A 27,237-nucleotide genomic window follows, 5' to 3' on the forward strand; every position below is an offset into this window, starting at 1 on the left:
GCAATAGTTTCAGATTCTGGAAATATATTAAAAATCATATTCATGCATATCAAATTCCAAAAACTAAATGAAAATTTCAAGGTGCCTGAAATTAAGGGCTAGAAGCTCAAGATATGATCCTGAAGCTTCCTCATGGATGGTTATCAAATGCTAGTTTAGGTTTTAATACACAGTCAAGCCAGGATATGAGGTTATGGGTTCAATGAGACACTGAATGGGAGCTAATACCCCTTCATGAAGAAGCTGAGATACTCAAAGGGATGTAGACTCTGTAATGAGGGGCCTAGAAAAAAGATTTCCCCACCTGAACAGAGAAAAGATAAAGTTTACTGTTCTGGGCTATGGAAAAGGAAAAAAATCATTCCCAGAAAAATAAAATTTCAGGCCTCTGCCTCATGTTGTATCAAAGTTAGAATGTACACTTCTATAATGGTTTGGGAATTGTCAAGATTAGAAATTTACATAAAAATTAGTCCTGGGACAGTGATATCTCTAGAGTACCTGGCAGAAGTGAACAGAAAATCTCTGTGGAATGTCATTTCTACAGTTTAGGCCACAGAGGGTTTTCAGAGGAAAGTTTCCACTGAAGGTGAGTTTATGGTTCAAGATACAGGTACAAAAACAGAATAGGTACTCAGAAACCTACAATAATAGAAGTATTATCTGAAAAAAGATGATGTCTTGGGTAGAATCTCCTAGAAACAGATTTTTAGATAGAGATTTGCATGCAGAAGGTTTACTGGAGAATAATCTAAGAAACACATTTCAGGAAGTGAAAGGATTAGGCAGAAGGAGATACAGTGATATAGTTGCAACAGAGCAGCCAGCTGATCTCACGAGGATTTTTGGAGTTAGGATGATCTTCAAGAATATCCCAAACTGAGAGAACAAAACTGGGCCTTTATATTTCAACATCAATCAGCCATTGGACACAAGTTGCCCCTGAGAAAAGGTCATTAACCTGGGAAAGATGGCTCCCTTTGGCCAAAGATGATTCCCAGAGGGACCCAGGAGTGAGCCAGCAGCAGCCAATGCACCATGCACCAAATGAATGTCTCATTCCTGAAATGAGATGGGAGGTGGGGATTCTGAGCAGCACACAACAGCACCCACTCTACTCCACTTGAGCTGCTAAGATCCATTTCCACTTGCATTTTGTGGTAAGTGTGTCCCATCTGGGAAGAGCATCCTCAAGATCCTAGTTGGTCTCAATTTCTAAGGAATCATACAAGGGAAATAAATGCCAGTCCTTGCTGGTGCAACTAGTTTTAAAAGTACAACCAGTTTTCATTATCTCCTTTCTTTACTACCTATTCTAAAGTCTCTTTACCCTTGGCTAGTATCTCTTATGCTCTTTGTAACTTAACTGGTGGAAGCTATGAAGGCCCAAATTTCTAATCAGCATGTCCTTTTGAGGTTGTGTCTATTGCACTTCTCCATGAAGCACCCCAGTTTGGCAGCACAGTATCAAGATATGTCCCAATTGCTCAATGAATATGAAACATATTCTTCCTCTTTTTCATTAGATAATAGCAGTTGTATCCTGATCAGTGTGAATTACTCTTGCAAGGTTGGTGTGTCCTTTATTTGACTACTGGTCTCTTGGCATGATGAACTCTAAGTGACCCAGTGGCAGCCTAGTTTGAATCCTAGTTTAACATTTAAATAGGACAACTACTGTGTTCCCTGGTGGAAGCAGTCACCTTCTAGGAATCAGGACATCTACCATAGAACCTAAAGTTGTAAACATAAGAAAAATACATTCCAAAAGTGAGTCATTGTGAGTGATAGTAAGATAAAGGGACATAAAATAGAAAGAGTAATTAAGAAACATGGTGGATAGAATGTGAAGCTCCAATGTTTATATAATATGAATAAATATAATGTGAGTTCTTTGTAAAAAAAAAAGTGTAGAATGGAAAACAAGCAAAGTAAAAGTATGACTGGTTGAAAGCAGAAAATAATACAGTGGAAATAAAACCAAATGTCTATAATCACAATAAATATAAATGGATTGAACGTAATGTCTAAAAGACAGAGATTCTCAGAATGAAATTAAAATTCAGTTGTATAAAAGACCTAAACATAATGGCACAGAAAGAAAAAAGGTAAGGGATGAGAAAAGATTTATGAAACAAATTCTTATTTTAAAAATACCACTGTGGCTATATTATATCAAACAAATTAATCTTTAAGGACAAACACACTTTTATGGATAAAGAGGGTCATTATTTTAAAAATCACCAGGAATATAGATGGTTCTGAATCTATATACATGCACTTAACAGTATAGATTCCAAGTAGATAAAGAAATTCAGGGGTTGGTGGCAGTCTACCAAAAATGCTACATCTCCTAGGAGTTTTGCATTTTCACAAGGCTTAGTACCTCAAGAAGAAAAAGTCAAATTTAAGAGGGTGCTTTTTGAACCAATTTAACCCTAACTATTCAGAAGCAAGTTTAATTTATAAATGCTCTGAAGCCGATTGGCTCAGTTGGTTAGAGCATGGTGCTGATAAATGCTCTGAAAAGTGATTAAACAGGTCCTTTTAATCTCTTTACATTTGTTTGCCAAGTATAGCTGTGTTTGTGAGGTTGAACTCTTGCTTAAAATTCTAGGAAGTAAGTTGAGTAAATGAATTGTGGGATTGAGCTGAACTTTCATTTTAAAAAAATCTAAAGCCTGAGCCAATTGTCAAAGATGCATGCATCAAGGTAGATTTTCCAGGTGAGTTTACTATGAAAGTGAAACAATTTTTGGGGCGCCTGGATGGCGCAGTCGGTTAAGCGTCCGACTTCAGCCAGGTCACGATCTCGCGGTCCGTGAGTTCGAGCCCCGCGTCAGGCTCTGGGCTGATGGCTCGGAGCCTGGAGCCTGTTTCCGATTCTGTGTCTCCCTCTCTCTCTGCCCCTCCCCCGTTCATGCTCTCTCTCTGTCCCAAAAATAAATAAACGCTGAAAAAAAAATTTTTTTTAAAAAAAGAAAGTGAAACAATTTTTGAGATATATATATATCATATATATATCATATATATATGATATATATATGATATATATGATATATATCATATATATATATGAGCACACACACACATATTCACTGTTTTGTCTTTTTGTTTTGTTTGCTTGGCTGAGAAATTTTTCTTTCCTTTAATTAAAATAAATCTCAGTGGTATGGCTTATATAATCATAGTCTCAATCAAAAAGTTCCTCCACGTGGACTAAAATTCTAAGAGAACCACCTACCTCTAACTTCCAATATCTATTTACAAAGTCACACAGTATCTTCTCTCTTACATGCAGGTTCTTCCCCTTTTTTATGTCTCCATGATTTTCTCAACCATGCTTGCTTGACCTTTCTGAAACGAAAGTGAAAAGGAATAAATGAATCAGGGCTTAAATCCGGCAAGATTTTGTAACTGGTAATACTGTGACAGAAACAGGAGGTGGAGAGGGAGGAGAGGGAGGGAGGAGGGAGGGGAAAGAGAATATGGGCATAGACGCTTTGGCAGGGCATGTAGATCTTGGGAAGGGAGGTGATAGATATATTCTTGATGGTCTCACCAAAGGGGAGATTTGGCTGCTAAATTTGACCTTCCTCCCAAGTAATTGATGAGACGTAACATTATCATCAGAATAATGGTAATGAGCTATAGATGCAGACTCTCTGCCTGTGGAGATTACAGACAAAATAGACTTTAAGACAAAACACATTATTCAGGCTAAGAAGACTCATTTCCTAACTTCCTATTAGGAAAGCTTTGGTGGGGTTATTTGATTGTGGTGAGCTCAGTTCTTCTACATCCGAAGAGCAGGAAAATTCAATGGGAACATAAAATGTTCTGATCTAGACTTGGTGGCCATGTCTGAGCCTCAAGTCTCCTTGCCCCTGTCATCTTAATAGGGAAATCTCGCTAATGCCTCAAAATCGGATTGAAAGTTCGTTAGGCTCTTCTTAGTTAGACTTTGGTAGTCCTTCTCTGACTCTTGAGAAGGCCAAATATCTTCCTAGTTGTGGTTTTAGAATAAATTAACTTATTCATTTCTGCTTTCTTTGTATTCTTTCTTGAGAATTTTCCTTTGAAGAAGATTTTTGTGTTTCTATCTGCAGTAATTTTACTAGACGTTTTACGGTTAAGGCATCTCATTTCTGATCTGTAGTTTGCCTTGTTAAATGGGATTTCAGTTATGCATCTTGAAAAGCTCTGCCTCTGGAATTGTGCTTTATCCTTGTGAATGTTCTCACTGACTTTGGAAGCAATTCCTCAATGTTGTTGGATTTTTTTCTCTGTTTGGCAGCAGCCTTTCTACTGGTGTCTACCTTTTATTGATTTATGGTAATAGATGATCAGCCCCTTCTCTTCTGTCACTTACAGGTTGACCTCCTTAGTTGAGGTTTTTCTAAAACTGGCACACAAGGTATAAGAACAGATAGCCTTGTAAATTCAAAGGCTGGTTCCACTGAGTGAAAATCCTGTAATTCCAAAGTGCTGGAACTTGATGCTAATGAAAATTTAAACATACACTTTGTTTGGCTCTTGATGTCTCACACTGAGAACTGTTACCACAAATCTCAGCTTATAAACTTGGTTTGTGATACCTCTCTTTTAGACCAGTAGGCTTTAGATTCTGGTGTACATAAGAATGATGCATCATGCTAATTAGAAATACAGACATCCAAGCCCTACCCCTAGACATTAATTCAATAGATCTGGGGGCAGAGTCCTAAGATCTATATTTTAATAAGCCGCATGGGTGATTCAATGCAGATCAGACTTCGGTCTTCATGACACAAGGTGAGAAAGAGAAAAGTATTCCCTGACTCCCATATGGATGTTGCTAGAAGCTGTCCTGGCACTGATTGCTAGGCCCTGGTGTTCTCCTAGTGAACAAAAATAATTTCACAGAAAATCAACATCAGACAAGGCCATTCTGTGACCAAGATGTATCAAGACTAAAACAAGATCACTCTGTCATATCTAACACAGACAAAACCAAGAATAATGCTCAAACTACAAAATACCAAAGATCCCCCGCCCCCACCACTCCTAGTTAATATGAGTGCCTGATGCTACTTTACCAATTATAGCTTTATCCTTAGTATATTCTGGCCTCCTTACAGATAAAATTTATTGAGATACACAATCATAGAATTACTCCTGCTTCGTCATAGCATCCAAGCCAGAGCAAATCCCTGCTTCCTTAAATCCTCCCCCAAATCACCCAAGACAACCCAACATCCTGTCAGTCCTTTCCAGCACCTCCTTGCCGAGATGCCACCATAGGTCCCATAGTGTGCTTTCTCCTTCACTGCAACAAGTACTAAAATCAACTTGTTCTACTACATGCGTGTTCCTGGTGGCCCTTGGCTGGAGGCTATTGACAAGGGTCCCAGCTAGACCAATGCTTTCCATTCTTTCTGTGTGCCCATGGAGTGCTGACTACTTATGGCTACTAAGCCACTCAAGGACCTTCCTGACAGCATTCCTGGGCATTTCTGTTCTCTGCTGTGGAAACATATGGGTATTTTCTGTGTCAGTCACGACACACACAGTATGGTGCACACAAAGTGGATGACTGAGGAAAGTTCAATGAACTTACATTGGCATTGTCAAAAACAGAAGATGAAGTACCTGGGCTACCAACAGTGGGCAGCCATTACCAACCTAGTCCTGAAAGAGCAAGAGCAAGAAGTACCAGAGACCAAAACAATCATAGAAGGGCCCATCCAACAGGAACAATGGCCTTCAGAAGAAGAAGGCAGCCACTGCTGGCCAAGGGCCAGCAGGGCCGGAGGTGAGGAGACATCACCCTGACTTTGCTCTTCCTCCTCCCCTCCATCTTCTGCCCACTGTATCTGTAGATAACAATGGAAGCCAAAGGCAAGAAAGCCCATGATACAGTCCATTTGATCAGCCTCCAGAGACCACCACAGGACCTAACTGGAGGGGCAAGTGGAGACCAGGCAGCAGACTGAACAAAGAGTCCATTCTCTTTATTCGCCAACCTATACAGGTTATAGATGTGTGATGGTATCAAATATGGTGTAAACCAACAAACCTGCATACAAAAAACAGAGTTCTTAATCCTATGAAAACTAAATCAAATGCTTTGAAAAGACTGAATGACAACAACAAAAAGAAACAAGTGACTATGCTGATTATGTGCCGGTACTGTTCCAAGTATTCCATAGGTACTGTATTAGTTCCCTATTGCTGCTGTAACAAATGATTACAAATTTAGTGGCTTAAAAGAACACAGAGGTATTCTCTCACTGTTTTGGAATAAGAACAGTAATTCTAAAATGGGTCTTAATGGACTAAAATCCAGGTGTCAGCAGGGCTGCATTCCTCCTGGAGGCTCTAGGGGAGAATCCATTCTTTGTTTTTTTCTAGCTTCTGGAGGCTGCCCACATTCCTTGGCTCATTCCTCCTTCCATGAGTCATATCACTACAACCTCTGCTTCAATAGACACATCTCCTTCTGTGATTGTGACTCTCCTGCTTCCTTCTTTCCCTTATAAGGTTCCACCTGCATAATTCCTTACGATCTCCCATCTCAAACTACTAACTTAATCAGATCTGCAAAATCTCATTTTCAGGTAAGGTGACATACTCACAAGTTCAGGAATTAGGACATTCATTGCTTACAAACAAGGACATTCTGCTATATAACCGCAAGGTAACCATCAAAATCAGAAAATTCACATTGGTACGTTACCACCACCGAATCCTCAGATCCCATTCAAGTTTTGACAGTTGTTCCAATAATGTCCTTTATAGTAGAAGAATCCAGTTTTAAACCATACATTGCAATTAACTGCCATATCTCTTCAGTCGTCTTTAATCTGGAATAAGTCTGTAATATTTTCTTGACTTTCATGACCTTGACAATTTTGAAGATTACAGCCCAGTTCTTTTGTAGAATGTTCCTCATTATGAATTTATCCAATGTTTCCTCATTCTTTTATTCAGGAGTATCATACAAGTGACAAAGTGATGCTGTGTTCCTTTGAATGCATTTTATCAGATATTGCGATTTTTATTTGTCCCACTACTGATGGCATTCACTTGAATCACTTGATTAAGGGGGAATCTGAAAGACTTTTACACTGTAAGGCTGCTCTTTTTGTCCTTTGTAGTTAAGTATTTTATAAGGAGATACTTTGAAACTAGGTAAATACCCTGGCCCTCATCCAACTTTCAATCCATTCATTCCTTCTTTGTCTCCATAAGGACGCATAGTTTTATTCATGGGTTATAATCTATTGATATAATTACTTCGATGCCATCAATTCTGCCAATGACATCTCCCTCAAACTGGCTTGATATATCCCCATCAGTCTTTGAGCACTTCCTTGCTTTTGAAGCACATGATGTTTCGAACTCCTCTTGTACTTTCCCTGACCCAACCCAGGAATCGGCCATTTCTCCAAGGAGTCCTAAAGTCCTTTCAGTGAGGCATGGCATTAGAAACCAAGATCCTGGCACTGGTAGTATACTTACCACTTTTGTTTCCCATAGTGGACAGAGCTAAGGAATATACGTTACACCTATATTTCTATATCTAATATATTGAAAACCACCAGCCACACTGATATTTCCACTTCCAAACCAACCCCACAAGTTCTTTCTAGTTTTCTACCTTTCTATATTGGATTAAGGGGTGAAGCATTATTTGGCCTACATATATTAAGTCACTTAATCCTCATAACAATCTTGTGATTTAGAAAATATAATTGCCAGCCTGATCATCCAAACACTATACTGTGTATTTCAAATGGTTCAAGAAAAAAGTTCTATATGCTGCACTTGCAACTTTCCTGTAAGTCTGTAATTGTTTCAGATTTTTAAAAAGTTAATGCTAAAAAAAAAAAAACCAAAAAAACAAAAAACACAAACCTCTATAAATCAATAGACTATGAGATACAATAGCATTCATAGTATTCCCAGCCATCTCAGTGAGATGAAAGCATTAATACATTTTCCAAATTGGGGGAGGAGAAGAGAGAAAGAGAGAAAGGACAGGACAGGATTTTAATCTAAGAAGGGTGGGAGGTGGGAAAGGTGACCCACACTGACTTATCTTAACAACCTAGGCTGGTGGGTCAGAGTTGTAATCTTCAGCGTGTCATTTCATTCATCATTTACATATGGCCATTTGACAGCCATCCAGGCCTGAGGTCCACTCAAGAGCTGGAGGACCTGATTAGCCAATCAGCCATCTTGGCTGGGACACAACCTATCAATGTGACAGGGCATATTAGCCTAAAAGTGACCACTGGATACATGTCTTAAGGCTTATTCAGCCCCCTCAGTGTGAGAAAAACAGACACATGTGACAAGTCACTGGAATCTCTTCTCTGGTGCAAGTCTCTTACTTAATAGACAGAGAAACCCAAACACAAAGTGGTTAAGGATTCTGACAAGGTTTCACAACTATGGGGTGGCAGGACTCAGAAAACTCTTGGGTTCCCATCCACATCATTGACGGCCTGCCAAAATTGCCTTGTGTGCTCACTGACTTTGTTGTATGTAGCAACAGACGTTACCAAGTGGCAATGGAAGTTATTCCAGGTGATTAGGGCTGGGAGTTGTTTGGTTAGTTACTAAAGTTTGTCAAAATGGGAAAGGCCTAAAAAATGTTATGTAGATACTGAAAACATTTTATTTGACAGTTTTTCTTTGCAACTTGATCTCCCAATTAGAGTCCCACGTGTTTTTATTGCATATACCTAAGTCAGAATCCATCATCTCTGATTTCCACTTTGTGTTTTCTTTAAGGAAGGAGATAGAATGTAAAGACATTTGAGTGCAGAACTATTCTAGATGTTAATTTTTTCCCTTTTGGAGTTGTCTCAACCACATATAATTCAATAGCAATTTTATTAGATGTGTGACTTGGGCAAGTTCCTGAACCTCTTTGTGCCTCAGTTGACTTTCCTGAAAAAGAAGACACTCCAGGATCATTTTGCATTTTCTAGGCCCTAACTCTGGAATTGGCCATTTCTCCAAGGAGTCCTGTTGCCTTTTAGTGGAGAATGGTATTAGAAACGATGATCTGGGGGGGGGGGGGGGGAAGAAACGATTATCTGGGCAGTAAGTGTGCTCATCACTATTGGATTGTTGCTGTTGCCAGGTGATCACAGCAGACGGAGCTAATGACTATATATATATTTCTGTATCTCTTTATATATACTGAAAACCATGTCCAGTTCCAAACCAAGACCACAAAGTTTGTTCTAATTTCTCCCTTTCCATGTTTATAACTCTCTGCTCCAACAAAGAATAATTTGGCTCTCATTACCCTTAATATACTTATACTTATCTGATCAATACTCCCGTATATAACCAAGCAGAATTTCTTTCCATTACCTTCCTCTCCTCAGGTGGACTCTGTCACATACCTAGTCCACTCTCTGCACAGACAGCCTGCAACCCTAACACTGGGCCAGTTCCCTGCATGAGCACACGTTACCTTGCTCAGGCTCCGATACCCTATGCCAAGCTAGTCTTCTACTCTCTACCAGCCTTAGTCCACTCAGGCTCTGCCACCCACTCTGGACTACTGTGGCTTCCCTCCTTCTTTTGGAGTAGATGCCAACTTTGCTCTGTATCGACTGAGTTTAGGACTGAATTATTCAGGGGGCGCCTGCATGGCTCAGTTGGGTAAGCACCCAACCTTGATTTCCGCTCAGGTCATGATCTCACAGTTCATGAGATCTAGCCCCTCATCAGGCTCTGTGCTGACAGTGCAGAGCCTGCTTGGGATTCTCTCTTTCCCTCTCTCTCTGTCCCTTCCCACCTTGTTCTTGCTCTCTCTCTCTTTCAAAATAAGTAAACATTAAAAAAAAAAGACTGATTTGTTTAGAAATAATAGGGGAAGAGGCAGAGGAAGAGCCCCTTTTTTGTTTTTAATACCTTCTGTGACACAGTGAAGACTGTCAATAGGGTAAAGAAACAGAAGGCACTGTTTGAATTCAACAAGACAGTTTGGAGCTTCACATCTTGACCTGTAGTGTGTAGCGAAATTTATTCCCAGATTTATTTATCCCCCAAAGTGTGTTGTCACCAAAAGATACTGATTGCTTCTTTGCTGACAGGGCTATTAGCATTCAAATATTTGATTGCTGTTATTATCAAGATCATTTATTGATATTTTTTCCTTTTTCACACTTCATTCTTTCATCAACAGAGAGGCATTACCTGCTCCATGTCATGGCACTTAGTTCCTTACGTATTTCTGATAGACACTTGAAAGCCTGGTATACATTGATGGATACAATTAGTGCAGCCTTAGGCGTCAGACTTGTGTCCAAATCACTCTAATTTACTGATAGTTTGAATTTTATAACAAGTAAAGATACATACATCTTTAAAATAAGGTGTATATATGCACACACACACACACACACACACACACACACATATACTCATTCACTCATTCACATCTGCCACATGGCAAAGCATTCTCTAAATGCCCATTCCTATCATGCGTACCTTCTTGACAAAGTCTCATGTTTGTGCATGTGTCTGTCTGTCTCTTTGTTCATTGGGTTTCCTTTGAGACCTGAGACCATGAGAAGAACTTCAGGCATGTAAAAACTGATCAGTAACAACAGTTCTGAAAACCAGAAGACTGAACTAATGTCTCAGTGAACTTTAAATAAATGCATCCCCTGTTTTTCTCAGAAGTTTTGGACTCACAATGGTATTATCCCAATGGCATTCTCATCATAGCCAATGTGCTATCCTAGGAGAGGGAAGGGAGAAGCAGCATTCTGTAAATCTGCTTCTTTCTGTGCTCAATTTACCACAAATATATCCTGCCACCTACTCACGTCCTTCCAGGTCCAGGCTCACATGCCTCATTCTCACTCAACCACTCATTGTTGAGCTGTGTGAATGCCCCGTTCCCTTCATGTTTCAAAGGCCATTCTGAGGGAAAGAGAACTGGAAAACCTGTAAAAAAAAATTTATTGGTCCAGTCTGCCCCAGTTAGCTGGGAAAAAAATCTCTATTTGTTGCTATATAAAAATATTCTGTGGTATCTTGCATTACGCTGTTGTCTTTGGTCCACTTCGGTTGAAACCATGCTTTTTCCTCAGCTATTTTATTGTAATTTTATAGTGTAAAATTCTTCCTCTGATTTCACTGAAGTCTTGGGCAGAGTAAAGTACAGTCTCTCTCTCCTGTGATGAGATGGAAATTGTTATCCTTGCCCCCATGACACCAGAGTAAAATGGGAAAGTGCACGCGTGTAATCATCAGAGTACAGCCCATATAAGAGAGGTACAGAATTGTTTCCTTTTTAGAGGGTTTAATTAAAATCATTACTTAAAAAATAAGCGTTATGACAACATCATGATTGGGCCATTTTCAAACCGTAAAACACCTATGAGAATTCAGAGTTCCATGAGAAAAGTGTCTCTTCCTAGTTCATACATGTACGTTTGCAGGATTCAAAAGTGTAAAGAAATCTGTTAATCTTCTGGTATTGGCTGCACTGATTATTTTACGGTTGTCTAAAAATGAGAGGCATACCGAAATAATTTAATATTTTGTAATATTTTAGAGGGTCATTATAAGACATTCTCTTTTACTCAGTAAGGATTAAATAACCAAGTCTATGTTTTTTATTGCTGATTTCTACGATTAAAGCAAGTACATATAAACTGAGCTGATTGCAATATAAAGAATTATTCTCTTGGGTCCTACTTGTATTCATTCTCTTTCTACATTTTAAAAACCCATTCATCAATTACTCTGCAGTAGCACCAGGACTTAGCATGCGCATATTATCTTCTATTCCATTGTAGTCTTCCAAAATCACGCGTGTGCATGTGGGTATGTATACACCACCCACACTCACAAACACATATACACACATGCAGGCACTCATAATGGCATCCAAACATATTTACCCGTAATTACATTCTAGGCACTTTATCGAACAGATATTTTTGCATTCATTTGTGGAAGCTGAAAAGAATCCATGCTAATGTTTGGAGTCTTAAAGCAAACTGTAATCTTATAAACAGTGAGGTGAACCTCAGAGGCAGTAGTCTTTTGATATGCAGCATAAGTGAAATGCTGCATAATATAAAATGATGGCGCTATTAATCCTACGGCACTGGTGGTGCCCAGCCCCCCCCCCTCGCTATTGATACCAACGCCATTGTCTCTGGCTTTAAACTTCATCAGTATGCAAACGGAGTGTCACTATGATGGGTGGTAACTTGGTTGGATGCACTTTCTACATTTCTGGCAAATGAGTATAATTATTTTCAGAGCTGCGGGCAACTCATGCATGTTTTATCCTCCATCTGGACCAGCACGGTACACAATAGTGATAAAAGATGATTTTCCCCCTTGGATGTTCACAGGCCATCATCGACACAGTCCTGATGAAATGGCCATGTATCCCCTAGCAGTTCTATATCTGCCACAGCTTGACAACAAAATTATTTCCCCATAGTACTAAAACACTTCAAATATTCAAGCCCTCTGTGCATATATTTGTGTTTTGAAGCATTCAGCGTTAACATAATGTGGTAATTTATAAACTGACAAATTAACTATGCAGAAATCACAGAGAGGCCTTATGAGGTCTGCAAAGCAGCAGAAAAGAAAGCAGAAGCTTTTTGCGCTCTGTAATAATAATAATCCTATCAACTGTCGCAGATCGCCCGGCCTCCCATTGTTAGAGCCGCTCACTCTACAGCTTGCTTACTGTAGGTGATTCTGCCTGAGACGCCTTGCCTCCAACCTCGCCAGCCAGAAGGCTGGGCTGGGCCTGGATGTGCCATCCTTCCCTGGGTCTGGGGCTCATGGGGAAAGGGCACCAATAAAAAAAAAAAAATTCAAGTTGCCCATTACTGATCACTTGGAGCCAGAAATGGTTGTGTGGGATGGAATTTGGGGAGGGTGAGATTTGCCTTCAAGACAGGAAGGGAATTTAGGGCTGGCAGAATCAATAACAGCAAAAAAACTGAGATTATGCACGGGAGAGGGCCGTCAGCCTTCTTTGTTTCGTGCTTATAAAATCATTTTAATGATTAAAATCCATCATCTCGCTAGCCCGCTTAGCAAGCGCTGGCGATCCTCACAAACCTACTATTGATCCTCAGACAGACAGCTGAATGGAGGCAGCATTCATCAAAGGACGCAAAAGAGCGCATTTTCACTTTTATTGTATTAGCTCAATTCTCTTTCAGAGGAATTAAAGACTAATTTTGCTAGACCAAGGGGAAAGTCTGTGGATCTTCTGCTGCCCCCATCTGTTTAACGTGTAGATTCTTAGAAGGCAGAATTAATTTTTTAGAGGCAAGAAAGTATTTACAAATTCTTTGTAAAAACACAGAACATTCCTTCATGATATGCCAAACCAGCCTCTCCTTCCTTCCTTCCCCACTACACCCTGCTTTCCACCCCACCTCCCCCAGTCACTGCACACACACACACACACACACACACACACACACCATCCTTTAAATGGTATGTACCATGCTACGAGGCCTACCAAACATCAGACACTCTTTATCAGCAGTTGTGCCAGGGTCTCCATGGCAACAGTATAATAGATTTGCCCTTATTCAATCCCAGAGGCCACATTGAAGCGCAATGCAAAATTTGCTGGGGCCTGAATTCCTTTCAAGCCATGGCTCATGTGTCAGGAAACAAGTCAATGCACAGACAGCACTGCACATAAAGACGGAAAGGAACCTTTTCTCTCCACTGCTGTTTGCTCACAGTGACATTCAGAAGCTCAGGCCCTTCTAGATCTCATTTCTGTCTTGTTTTCTAGTTATTAATTCACTTCTTTGGGTGGAGAAGAGAGTGGGGGGAGGGGAGCATCATGCTTTGCAATAATAAACCACCAATGAAAGTGCAAAGCAAGCTGCATAAAGACGAAGCTTGCAACCCAGCCTCCAAGGTTATATAGGATTCAATATGGCTGAAGCCCACCACAGCTGCAGACTAAATTCGGGGGCTTGAGGCACCCTGGTGCCGAGCAGGGCTGAACAGCCCAGACAACCTCCTCCACCCACGCTGCAGTGGTATTTTGTGATACTCAAGCAACCTTCCCCAGGGAAGGAGAGGCAGGAGAATGGACACATGCCCTTGTCCCAAAGCCAATCTCGGCAGGCAGGTAGAATTCCCGGGAGCTCACACCTGAAGTACACTGTGGCTAAAACAAGCACAGCTTAAAAGTTAAACAATCATTTGTTTCAGGTTTATTTTAATCATTAGCTTTGGGACTTACAAGATGATTACTTTGTGGGTTAATTATTTTCTGTGCTTGGCTTTCCAAACCTAATTGCTCAACTCCATTATTGTACATAGCGATCCATAGCTGGCTCCTAAAATTACCTGTCCAAATATTTTCCCTTTTGATTATCACAGAGAATTTGCTATTTTTCTCCCTGACTTGGAACTTTGCAGAAGTGACTTGCTAAACCAAGATACTGGTTTGATTTTGAACATGGAACTAGAGATTATCATGGGCTTGTGAAAGAATGCAATGGGTGATAGAATTTGAAAGAAGACTCTTAAGGGGCTTTGCCCAGACGAGACCTGATTAACTTCAGGGCAGTGGTTCTCACACTTTAACGTGCATAAAAAGCACCCGGAATATTGCTGAAACAATTTCTTGAACCCCATTGCCAGACATGACTCAGCAGGTCAGAGGCAGAGCCCAGGAGTGAGCTTTCCTAGAGAAGTCACAGATGATACCAGTGCTGCTGGTCCAAGGACTGTGCTTCAGAAGCCATAGCTCTTGGCCAATCTCCATGAGTAAAAGTTCCTCAACCTGAGGCTTAAAGTTTATTTTGACTGTTTACTGTAACTTTGACTTCAATTCTCTTCTTGAAGGGCATTACTTGTCATCCTAATATGATTACCCCCTTTTCCAGAGCATCAGACACACAGTTGCACCCAGTACATGGGACACAGCGAGAATGGAAGCCATGGGGAAGAAAAAAGCATCAAGAGATCAGGATCCAGTCTCAGGATTAACACAATGCCTGCCACGCATTAGGGCTTGAACAGTATGTTTTTGAATGAGTGAGTAAATATGATGGAATTTCAAGGCTTCCATACTTCAGGAAAGGGATTTTAGGTCAAGAATCTGGTGCTCTGTGTTTTATTTATGTTGAAATAAAGTCAAATGTCATACATCTGTTTTTAAAAGTGGCATATGAATTTTTGTGGGGGAGATTAAATAGTACTTTAAATTCTTCTAGGAAGCTGGGGCCATAGGATGAATCACTGTAGAAAGCAAAATCCTTTTATAATTAAAAACATTACTCTCTAACTTATCTAGTTGTATAAGTTTGGTTTTCCTTCAAGTGGGAAACACTGTATTTTTACCTTAAGAATCACCAACTTCACTTTTTACTGAACAAAATAAAAGGGTATATTTCTGCCTGGTGTTTTCAACTTGGAATCATTGTTTCTTTCTTTTCATGTCCTGTTCCTGCTGATTTGACTCTAAAATCTGGCTAATTTTAATGAATAATCAGTTTCAACAACAACAAAACATTGACCAATAATATATGACACTGACTTAAGATGGTCCTGCTCAGTTTGACCAGAGTTTGGTTCCCCCTGCTAAGTGAGCTCTGTTCTAGAAAATGACACCTGGGCAGGAGGAGGGAGGAAGAGGGGAAGTAGACTATGAATTACAGTGACCTGCTTTGTGAATTACCTCATCTATGGCGAATTCATAAGACAGTGGCAGTGTTTTTCACCCTACCTTACAGTATGTCTTTAGTTCTGAGTGTTTTCTTCCCAGAACAAGGCCAAGGGCACTGAAGTGAGCAGCCTCTCAGGCAGGGAGCCTACAGGGCCCTTCCAGCAAGGGAGGTACAGTGGATACAACAAGAGCAGATTTCTCTCCCTCACCCTGCACCTTGCTTCAGTCCTTGCATAGTATCATCCCTCACGGACTGGTGAGAAAGAATAGTCTCTTAACATAAATCCAAATACGCAGAATCGTAGAATTATTAAACTACACCTTCGAGAGAGTGGGTCTCGATGCTTCCTTTTTCCAGAGAAGGGAGATCTCAAGATTGTGCAACTAGTCAGTGGCAGAGATGGGGCATGAGCCCAGTGTCTACACTCTGACAGAAGGCTGAGGACACCTATTCCATGCTGTTCCAGTCTGCTTTGCCCTCCCTGGAAGGGCAGCCCATCACACTGCTTGGAAACAGACGTCCCCTCCCACACTCACCCCCTGTCACAGGCTACCTAGAGGGGAGCATGAATGCGGACTGCTATCAACAACTTTCAATTCAGCAAATATTTATTAAGCACCTGCTGTGTGCCTGGTGCTGCCCTGAGCTCTGACAACACCAGAATGAAAGAACACAGCATTTTATTACAAGGTGGTTACAACCAGGTAAGTCTGTGTTTCATCACTTTACAATAGCCGTCCCCACTGTAATGCTCTGCAAACTGGTGTGTGCCCCAGTACGTCTGGAGCCACAGGCCAAACTGGTTGTTACCTCCTGACATTTCCATTTTCCTTGATTATAATTACACATTTCCTTGATTTTATGACATAGATTTTTTTCAAATTCACGTTTTAAGCCTTGGAAATCTGGAAGGACGCTTCTGACACTCTAAGTATGTGTTCCGTGGGTGTTGTCCTCTCTTTTTTTCCCCTCAGGTATGGATTGAGTTTCATCTTAGAATGATACATTAGAATTGAGGAAAGAAAGGAATTTAAATGGTCATTTCGAATGTTTGCTATTTTAGGCTACTTCACAATATATCAGGTTTTGAAAGATACACAAATACCAGACTTCAGCCCAGTCTCTTCTTCGTGGAGGGCGCTTTCAGGCTCTCCCCACGGAGTCTCCGAGTGTGGACTTTGAGATCCTCTGCCACGGGGGCGGGGGGGGGGGGGGGGCGGCACTTTAGGGGGAGCTGAAAAGCGCTGGTTTAGAGGAGGCAGTGTTTGTAAGGGCCAAAGTGAGGGTGGGAAAACATCTGCAGGACAAACACGATGCCGAGCATTCCAACCAGACCCTGGACCCGAAAGCAATGAGACAAACACTTCCAGATGAACTCATCCGTTTTCATGTTATAAACATTCCTCCCCCCAAGGAGAGCTGGTCTATCGCTTCCTACTATATTGTTGTTTTTCTACCTTTGCCCCTCGCCTCACTTCTTTGTGACCAGCACAGACTTTGGACCCTGCCCCTTCTCACTGTCCTGCTCGGCCACCTGTCCAGCCCTGTGTTCGGCAGTAATGACCAGCAGACCGTGCCTTTCTTGCCAAGTGGAGCCGACGCTCTGTGGACCATTGTCTGTGGGGCCACACTGCTGTCCCCATCGCTGCCCCTATAGGACACTCATCAACAGCTGTGAGAGGCTTCCCATCCTGGCCCATAGAAAAGGAAGGCCTGGAAAGGCTTCTTAGAGCATCAGTTCAGAGGTCCTGCAACAAGCCAAACAATACACGATTATTCAACGGCTCCAATTCATTTTCCTCTGCTCCTCCCCCACCGTTACCCTTGAGAGAAAACTAATTTGCAGAAAAATAGCCCCTGCCAGCTAACTTCTCCTCCTAAATGTATGATGACCCCGAACTCTGGTCTCTGTGGGTACTTGTTCTCACAGTAAATGCACAGAGTTCTGAAAAGCCGTCTTCTCCTTTAAAAACCTCCTTCCCCCATCTGAGTCAGGGAGATGCTTTCTTTTCCTTTTATTCTTTGCTTCTCTTTTTAACATGTGTGCTGAAATTGGCACTTTCTCTTTTCAGTTCACTCCCTTCCTGGGATTAATGCAGGCAGCAATGGAGAAATGTGCACAATTTTTCCAGTCTCTGCACTAGGCGAACCCACGGGTGATGGATTAAATGTAACAGGCTTTACCTTACATATCACTATTTAAGTGAAGTTCTGTGCGGCCGGTGATGCATGGTGTCATCCAGGGTGCCCTACACAAGCGGGGGACTGCGGCTGCCTCCACTGTTGTCTGAGTAAATAATGGGGCTAATGGCATTTGGTGCAAATGAGACTCCTATAGAACTCATAGTGCTTGTTGATCTCCTTCGTATTTTTCTTTGTCAAGAGCCTGCTTCAGCAGTGTGGCCTGCCTTGGCTATCTGGGGGAGGAGGGAAGGTCTCGGGGAGTTCAGGATTTTGTAACTAATATTGAACACCAGCAAGAATGGATGCCAAGGTCGGGTTAAGAATAAAGAAAATTGATTTGGAGGTCAGGGTCACGATGTGAAAGGCCCTGAATGCTGCCAAAATATTTTCATTATCGCCGTTTTTGTTATGGAAAAGACCAGGCCTGTGTTAGGAGTCGAAGAGGTGGGAGGTGAGGATGGAGAGAGGGAGCCTGAGAGATACTAGGAGAATCAGAGCTCTAGGATTTACGGGCTGTGGGTCCCCAAGTCTAATTTAACTGGTGCTTGCCTCCCTTGTAGAAGTGCGTGGATGGACAAACACTGATAATGACACTTTTGCCCCACAGAACAGGGCAGTTCTGGACTCTCTCAGTCCCTCTCTCTCTCTCTCTCTCTCTCTCTCTCTCCTGCGGCAGAGAAGCTGGAGACAAATTCTTGCTGTTGTATTTGCAGGGGTAAGCTATTTCATGCATCACTGTGATTCTACTTTTCGCCCATGCCTCCAACATACCTGCACCACAGGGCTGTATATTTTAACAAAATCCTGTTATTATTGGAGCTCTGACCCGATTTTGTTTCTATATTCTGAAGTAGAAAAGACTCCAGTGGCATGAAATTAGCAACACATTCTGCTAGTGTGTTAATTGTGTGAGAGTTTTTGGCAGGAGAATCTCTTAGCACTACATCGAATTTATTTTTTATTTAAATTTGGTAGTGATTTCATATTGTGTTTAAAGAGAGGTACCATGGCTTAAAACACTTGGGATTTACTGTATGTTCAGAAAGAGAAAAAAATCTGCCTAATGCAGTGGTGCAGAAGGAATTATGTAATTTTTTCACTTAGCAGGGAAGCTGCTAGCATTGATTTCTAACTCGTTATGAGAAACTGGCATTCCCAGGCAGTGGTTTGGGTAGTCCTTGGACCCCACTACAGTATCCAAATGCAATTGTGTATCTGGCCAGTAGCAGATTACCTACTTTGATAAAAGCAAAAACGCATGAAAAGAGAAAGTCAAAATCTCCCAGGACAGAGTGGCTGTTTGCCTCTAACAGATACCCCTTCCAAATCCCCCCAAAACCAAAGGGACATTGCATGACCATGGCTGTCCTCATAAACATGTAGCCGGGCGAGCAAATCCCAGAGAGGGGAAGCATGGGCAGACAAGCCAACAGATGTGTCCCACTGAAGATGGACTCCTGCTCTTTGGGGCAGAAGGCAGCTCTGAAAGAGGAAAAAAGCAACTAATGATTACTAAATACTTACTGTCTACCGGCTACTGTATTGGCTGACTTGTCATCTCATTACCCTGGCCATATACCTGATACGTGATTCTCTGCTCCTGGTTTCTTGCCCACCTCCTCTCCCCACACTTCCCTCCTTGCTTATCACCCACCACGCCACTGTTGTCTGAGAGGCTCTGAGCTGCCCCGGCTAGCTATGGGTTCCTCCCTGTCCTTCATTCACTGTGTGGCTCAGTCTAGCAGTTCAAACCAGGATAGGCAAGGGCGCTTCTCCCTGGTACTATTCTGTAACAAGTCCTTCTCCAGAATAACAAGCATGGCTTGAATTTCATTTGTGGGGTAGAGCAGAAAGACATAGAACAGGACTCCAATCCCAGCTCTTCCTCTTGGTGCCCTTGGGAAGATGACCTACTCCGTGGGCCTGGGTTTCTGCATCTGTGAGAGACAGCCACACTTTGGGCCAAGATTGAACAAGGTGATGGATGTAAAGCTCTCGGCTCCGGGGCTGGTCCATGGTGTCTTTGGGTCCTTTTGCTTCCTGACCCCACAGTCATGGCAGTCACATGTGTTGAACCTACATTAGGAGCCAGGCACCATGCTAAGGTAGGCATCAACAGAGATGTCCCCAGAGGTACCATGGAGTATGTACCACCCTTCATTTATTCGTCACATAACCCGGAAGAGGCTGTATGCCATTCTTCTCGAAACCATACCTTGAAGACCAGAGCCAGGATTTCACCTGATTTGTCTGATTCCAAAGACTCATAACTCAGTGGTTCTCACCCCTGGCAATCTGGAAAGCCTATAAAACACTGACACACAGACGTCCTACCCCAGACCAACCTTTAAAAGTTACACAAGGAATCTAATCTGATGGTCAGTGAGCAGTGAAACCACTGTCTTCTTATGTTCCACCACCTATCTGACCTACCACTGGCCATGCCCACAAGCTAAGACTTCTTGAGTAAGAGAGGAATTTTAAATGCTGTCTGCTCCCTAATAATTAGACTAATATTTACCACTTCCAAAGGGTCTACTATAGCATGAGCACTTTAGGTTATCTTTGGTCCTCAGAGCAAACATGCAGGAATGAAATGTCTTCAATTTTCCTGGTTCACAGAACTTATGTAGTAAGTAAGTTCATACCTGGCACAAACAAGCCCTCAATAAATAGAACTGTTAACACCATCATCATCACTATCACCATCATCACCATTACAATCATCATCATCATCATCACCATCATCATCATCATCTCTTGAATCCTCACAGCAGCCTCCAGACCTGTCCACTCTGTCCCCTAAACATCCTGGGAATCTGTCTGCATCTCACCACCCTACCACCACCCCTTATCCTGAATGCCCATCATCTTTCACCTGGAAAGCTACAGCAGGTTCAAACAGCTACTTGCATCCAAGCTCGTCCTCCTCCAATCCATTTTCTACAAAACATCAGGGTGATCTTTTTAAAAGACAAATATTTAACCTTTCCTGGCTGTAAAATGGTGATAACTGTCAGGCCACTGTGTAAGGATTGGTAGACTGAGCCCTTTATAAAAGTGCCCAGGGGAGGGGAAGCTGAGTGCTGAATCTTCTCCCTGTTCTCCTTGCCAACCCCCTCCCCGCCAACTGGAAACTGCATTGGCCCTGATACCAGGGTGCTTTTTGTGATGCATGCACCCAGAGGTATGTGTGAGAGACAGAATGGTTCGGCTTAGGGAGAGGGGCATGTGATTTTCTAATGCACACCAAGGTTTTGTAGTAACAGCCACTGCCCTCAAGTTGAACCTACTTCACTGAGTTATTACGCTAGACAAATGTGAAAATTTAAATAAAATGGAGGTTCCCTACGGGAGTTGAAATTTGAACCCTGGCTGTCACTCTAAAGCTACTATCCTAACCTCTGTTGTTCCCTGGAATACAGAGAAGGGATGCTCTCACAGGGAGTCTACAGATAGAAAATTCTTTGGGTGGCAGGCTTTTTGGGAGAAGCTTCACAGAGGTGGGAGGTGCAGTCTCTCCTATTAAGGCCAAAAGTAGGTCAACCAGAGCCAACCACCTTGTTCTCCTTGCCCATCTCACTTAGTTAAGTCTTCACTTCCTTTGACCTTCAAAAAAAAGTTGTAAAACTTTGGATGAAAACATTTTTCTTAGGAGAAGGGAATTTAGGGGACAAGAGAAGTGGTTATGCTTGGCATCTGACCTCTGTTTCAAGTAGACTCATTCCAGGCTACCTACTTGATAGGTGAGGTGTAGAGATAAAGAAAATGAGATTTTAATGCGATAATCTGTCACTATTCTTCCTTATCAGATCATTGCCTTTGCTGAACCTTGGATTAAATTCTTGGCACAGCATTTTGGAACCAGAACATCCCTTAAAAATAATCTACTCCAATGGTTGGCACCCAAGAGCCCCTTAAGAACGGGGGTCTTCACATGACCTTTCAATATTTCTGAGCTTATATGTGTGGTAAGTTAACATGGACTCACTAAAACATTTTATTTCTTTGCCTTTGGCTAGAACTTTAGTAACTTAATATTTAAAACTGTGGACATCTCATGCTAAGTTCTGGCTAGCAGCTATGACTTCCATTGATAAAAATGAAAATGAAATCACTCTGATCCAAAATCCTACTTGGAGTTCATGGTAGAGTCCTGCTTCCCAGACCAGGGTTTAGTTCCACCATACCAAACTGACATTTTCTTGACATTTAGGTCAGTGATGAATTTTTGTTTGATAATTAGTTTCAAATCATGCAGTTTGAATTTTAATACAATACTTTTTTGTCAAATTTCATTTTAAAGGAAATTTAAGCTACTGTAAATTGAAAACCAGATCATTTACCATCAATAGAAATAAATACTGCGGAAACAAAGCACTGTGACTGAATTCCAGCTAACTAGAGTTGCTTACCAGGGCTCTTAACATGATGTCTACTCACTCATTATCAAGGAGGGGGTGGGAAAGATGAGGCAATATTGGAGCAGTTAAGGAAAAAGTGGCTCTAACTGTGGCTTTCTCTAGACTTCTTCAGAATACACAAACAGAATTAAAAAGGGAATATTTTTCTCACAAAACCTATTTCATGTTCCAGAGTGCCTGAGTGGCTCAATCAGTAAAGCATATGATTTTGGCTTAGGTCATGATCTCACAGTTTGTGAGTTCGAGCCCCATGTTGGGCTCTGCGGTGACAGCACGTGCTTTGGATTCTCTGTCTCCCTCTCTTTCTGCCCCTCCCTGCTTACACACACACTCGTTCTCTTTCAAAAATAAATAAACATTAAAAAAAAAAACTATTTTATGTTCCTATTGTTTTCACTCTATGGGAGAAATATCATATTAAAGAGGTAAAAGAAATCAGAAATGGAGCCCCTGCCCCCATCCACTGTCTTCCCCTTTCCAGTATGATCAGATTCACCCCTTTTTTCTCTCGAATGAACCATCTCTATATTTTCTTCTCCAGGGCTCATTTGCTCCCCTCTTCCAGGGTCCTATGTCTACTCTGCTAGGTCTCAAAGCCATGGAGTTCCCGGCTGGCTGGTGAGGGGGCTATGTGTTTTGGAGACAGAAAAAGAGAGTGGTAGAGGCAGAGAACTGCTGGTAGTGGTGGATAGAGCCACTGTTCTTAACCAGATTTGATATTCCTGCTCAATATTCCAGGCTTGTTTAGTTTGCGTCCACATTTCCATTGTGCCACATAAGCACAACTGAGCCTCAGTGCTAACTCTGACACCCTGATGAATCCCTTCTGCCCCTTTCTCCCTTTGGCCCCCTTCCCTGTGACCCTGCTCTTCCATAGCAAACAGGATGCTCTCATCTTATTCTTTTTTTTTTTCAACGTTTTTTTTTTTTTGTTTGTTTTTTTTTTAATTTTTGGGACAGAGAGAGACAGAGCATGAACGGGGGAGGGGCAGAGAGAGAGGGAGACACAGAATCGGAAACAGGCTCCAGGCTCCGAGCCATCAGCCCAGAGCCCGACGCGGGGCTCGAACTCACGGACCGCGAGATCGTGACCTGGCTGAAGTTGGACGCTTAACCGACTGCGCCACCCAGGCGCCCCACTCATCTTATTCTTTATAGCCTTCACTCTGTCCTTCATTCCTAAAGCATTCATAAATGGCAATACTATTTTGGCATTCAATGACGTGGACTAGAGAGATTATTTAATTGCCCAATATTTTCTATCCTGTGCATTACCCTACCTTAGCAAATTTTGGTAATTTAACTATCAGAAGCCAAAGAGAATGTGGTTATATACCATCTTCCTTGTTTCATGAATTTTCTCAATTATTTCCCCCTGCTCTGTGTCCCTTGTGTTTGTTTATGCTCTGAAGTCCCTGACTATCTAGAACTCTTTTATCCAGAAACTCTGTTATCTGAAATGAGGGTACGCTACTGGATGTGTTTTATCTACTTTGAAAACTGTCTAGCTCACATGAACCCTTGCTTGTCCAAATTCATTCAGTACTTGTCTAGATTCTTCAGATCATCAGGGCCTTGGGGAGCCCCACTCCATTTTCTTATTGTTTAACCTCCGCTGCCAGCAACTCCAATTGCTACTTTCTATGGTAGAGACACATGCAATGTTATCTGAATCCCACAGTTGTTCCAGTAGCTTTGCTTCTGCCTACTTTTTAAGACCCACATTATAAACATAAGAATTAGACTTTTCGAACCTCCTTTGGTATTCTGAGGCAACATAGCCAAAGGGAAAGAATACTTTTCTGCATTTAGGCACCTGTGTTCTTGAATTGGTTTTATAGCTGACTGTGTAACTTAAAACAAGTCCCAAATCACCCAATGTATTACCATTTCTCAATCAGCTATTTGTGGATAATAGTATCTAAGCTTCCTTATTAGCTGATGTTCTGTCAATAATAGAGAGCACAGCTTTAGGAAAGTTTAGAGGGCACTATCATTTTTATAATTAATCTAGAGAAAGGGTCCTTAATAATTATTTTCATATCTCATATTTGGCAAAAAAAAATAATAATAATAAGGTTGAGAAGCGTTAATGGAAAACTGGCATCAGATTGAGGCTTTCTCTGGACAATACAGAAGTGCGTACTGCCAGCAAATGAACACCCTCACTCTGCTTGAATACTTCTCATAATAGAGAGATCATTACTACTTCTAAAAGTTTCCGTTATTGAACTCTAAGTTAGATATTTCTTTCTTGCATAAGGCAAAAAATACCACTTTGGGAGATTTTCATTGTTTGTCCAAATGTAGTTCAACTTACCAACCATTTACCAAGCACTTCCTATATGCAAAGTCCTGTGTTAGTCATCTAGGATTATAAAGATTAAGTCAGCTTGGTTCCTGCACTCAAAATCTTTGCAAATGCTCTACAAATGAAAGGTTGAATGTAGTATCCAATGCAGTTGGATACTTTAAAGAGAGATACTCCACTACTAGCTAAGATGGAATAATAGAGACTTACTGTTCTATCTGGAACAACCAAAATGATGAACAGAATTTGTGCAACAATAGTTTTTAAAACACTGGATATTAGGCAACAAAATCCAGTGATTCCCAAGAAATGGGAAACAAACAATTGCCCCTACAAAAGTTTGCTGCCTTGAGAGTGTTTTCAGGCCCTTGTGCAGGACTGGGGAATCCAAGCACAGAAGTCCAGTGGACTCACTGGAGAACATGGAAATGATTCCTAGAGACCAAGGCAACTAGAGTTTGCAGAACAGACTACTGAAGAAGGGAGAGCTGTACAGAACAAGAAAGGGCCTTCTATATACAGAGGGCCCCCTTATCTACAGAGGGCCCCTTGAATATTCAGCAGAGTATTGATCAAAGAAAGCACAAGAAGAAGCTACCCAATGATGAAGTTATCACCCAGAAAAATTAGAGGAAGCAGAACCATGAATATTGCCTGTTTCCACCAGCCAGACTGAAAAGTCCCATAAATCATGGAGCATTGGGTAGATTACTCAGAAGGTTCTTTTCTCAGGATTGAAAAATAATCCACCTTAGAATAAACACGGTTCTGGTTCCACCTAACAAATCTTAAAAACAAGACCCAAAAGGAGCAAACTGTTTACAAGCAATTTAACTGTATCCCAGAACAAAGCTCAAGAATATTTATAGGAATACAAAAATAGCCAGTACCCAGCAAAGTAAAATTCACAAAGTATGGCATCCAGTAAAAAAAACTGCCAGTAAATGACATGATATTATAAATGGAAAACCCGATAGACTCCACCAAAAGTCTGCTAGAACTGATACATGAATTCAGCAAAGTTGCAGGATACAAAATCAATGTACTGAAATCAGTTGCATTCTTATACACTAACAATGAAGCAACAGAAAGACAAATAAAGAAACTGATCCCATTCACAATTGCACCAAGAAGCATAAAATACCTAGGAATAAATCTAACCAAAGGTGTAAAAGATCTGTATGCTGAAAACTATAGAAAGCTTATGAAGGTAATTGAAGAAGATTTAAAGAAATGGAAAGACATTCCCTGCTCATGGATTGGAAAAATAAATATTGTCAAAATGTCAATACTACCCAAAGCTATCTACACATTCAATGCAATCCCAATCAAAATTGCACCAGCATTCTTCTCGAAAGGAGAACAAGCAATCCTAAAACTCATATGGAACCACAAAAGGCCCCGAATAGCCAAAGTAATTTTGAAGAAGAAGACCAAAGCAGGAGGCATCACAATCCCAGACTTTAGCCTCTACTACAAAGCTGTCATCATCAAGACAGCATGGTATTGGCACAAAAACAGACACATAGACCAATGGAATAGAATAGAAACCCCAGAACTAGACCCACAAACGTATGGCCAACTCATCTTTGACAAAGCAGGAAAGGACATCCAATGGAAAAAAGACAGCCTCTTTATCAAATGGTGCTGGGAGAACTGGACAGCAACATGCAGAAGGTTGAAACTAGACCACTTTCTCACACCATTCACAAAAATAAACTCAAAATGGATAAAGGACCTGAATGTGAGACAGGAAACCATCAAAACCCTAGAGGAGAAAGCAGGAAAAGACCTCTCTGACCTCAGCTGTAGCAATCTCTTACTCGACACATCCCCAGAGGCAAGGGAATTAAAAGCAAAAATGAACTACTGGGACCTTATGAAGATAAAAAGCTTCTGCACAGCAAAGGAAACAACCAACAAAACTAAAAGGCAACCAACGGAATGGGAAAAGATATTTGCAAATGACATATCGGACAAAGGGCTAGTATCCAAAATCTATAAAGAGCTCACCAAACTCCACACCCGAAAAGCAAATAACCCAGTGAAGAAATGGGCAGAAAACATGAATAGACACTTCTCTAAAGAAGACATCCGGATGGCCAACAGGCACATGAAAAGATGCTCCACGTCGCTCCTCGTCAGGGAAATACAAATCAAAACCACACTCAGATATTACCTCATGCCAGTCAGAGTGGCCAAAATGAACAAATCAGGAGACTATAGATGCTGGAGAGGATGTGGAGAAACGGGAACCCTCTTGCACTGTTGGTGGGAATGCAAATTGGTGCAGCCACTCTGGAAACCAGCGTGGAGATTCCTCAGAAAATTAAAAATAGACCTACCCTATGACCCAGCAATAGCACTGCTAGGAATTTACCCAAGGGATACAGGAGAACTGATGCATAGGGGCACTTGTACCCCAATGTTTATAGCAGCACTCTCAACAATAGCCAAATTATGGAAAGAGCCTAAATTGTGGTTTATATACACAATGGAGTACTACATGGCAATGAGAAAGAACAAAATATGGCCCTTTGTAGCAACGTGGATGGAACTGGAGAGTGTGATGCTAAGTGAAATAAGCCATACAGAGAAAGACAGATACTATATGTTTTCACTC

General features: G+C 41.4%; 2 long non-coding RNA genes across 2 annotated transcripts in view; both read right to left on the reverse strand.

The window, feature by feature from the left end:
• Nucleotides 1-27,237, reverse strand: part of LOC147584364 (uncharacterized) — a 158,620-nt gene that overhangs the window by 55,444 nt on the left and 75,939 nt on the right. Inside the window, exon 2 of the long non-coding RNA XR_015255397.1 lies at nucleotides 3,245-3,357. This is a non-coding gene — a long non-coding RNA (uncharacterized LOC147584364). The remainder of the gene's footprint in view (nucleotides 1-3,244; nucleotides 3,358-27,237) is intronic.
• The window catches only part of LOC147584365 (uncharacterized), a 30,767-nt gene continuing 22,343 nt past the window's right edge, over nucleotides 18,814-27,237 (reverse strand). Inside the window, exon 3 of the long non-coding RNA XR_015248958.1 lies at nucleotides 18,814-19,361. This is a non-coding gene — a long non-coding RNA (uncharacterized LOC147584365). The remainder of the gene's footprint in view (nucleotides 19,362-27,237) is intronic.

The sequence above is a fragment of the Puma concolor genome, chromosome A1 (genome assembly GCF_028749965.1).
Source record: "Puma concolor isolate L17-30 chromosome A1, mPumCon1.1.hap2, whole genome shotgun sequence".
In the NCBI taxonomy this organism is placed as follows: domain Eukaryota; kingdom Metazoa; phylum Chordata; class Mammalia; order Carnivora; family Felidae; genus Puma; species Puma concolor.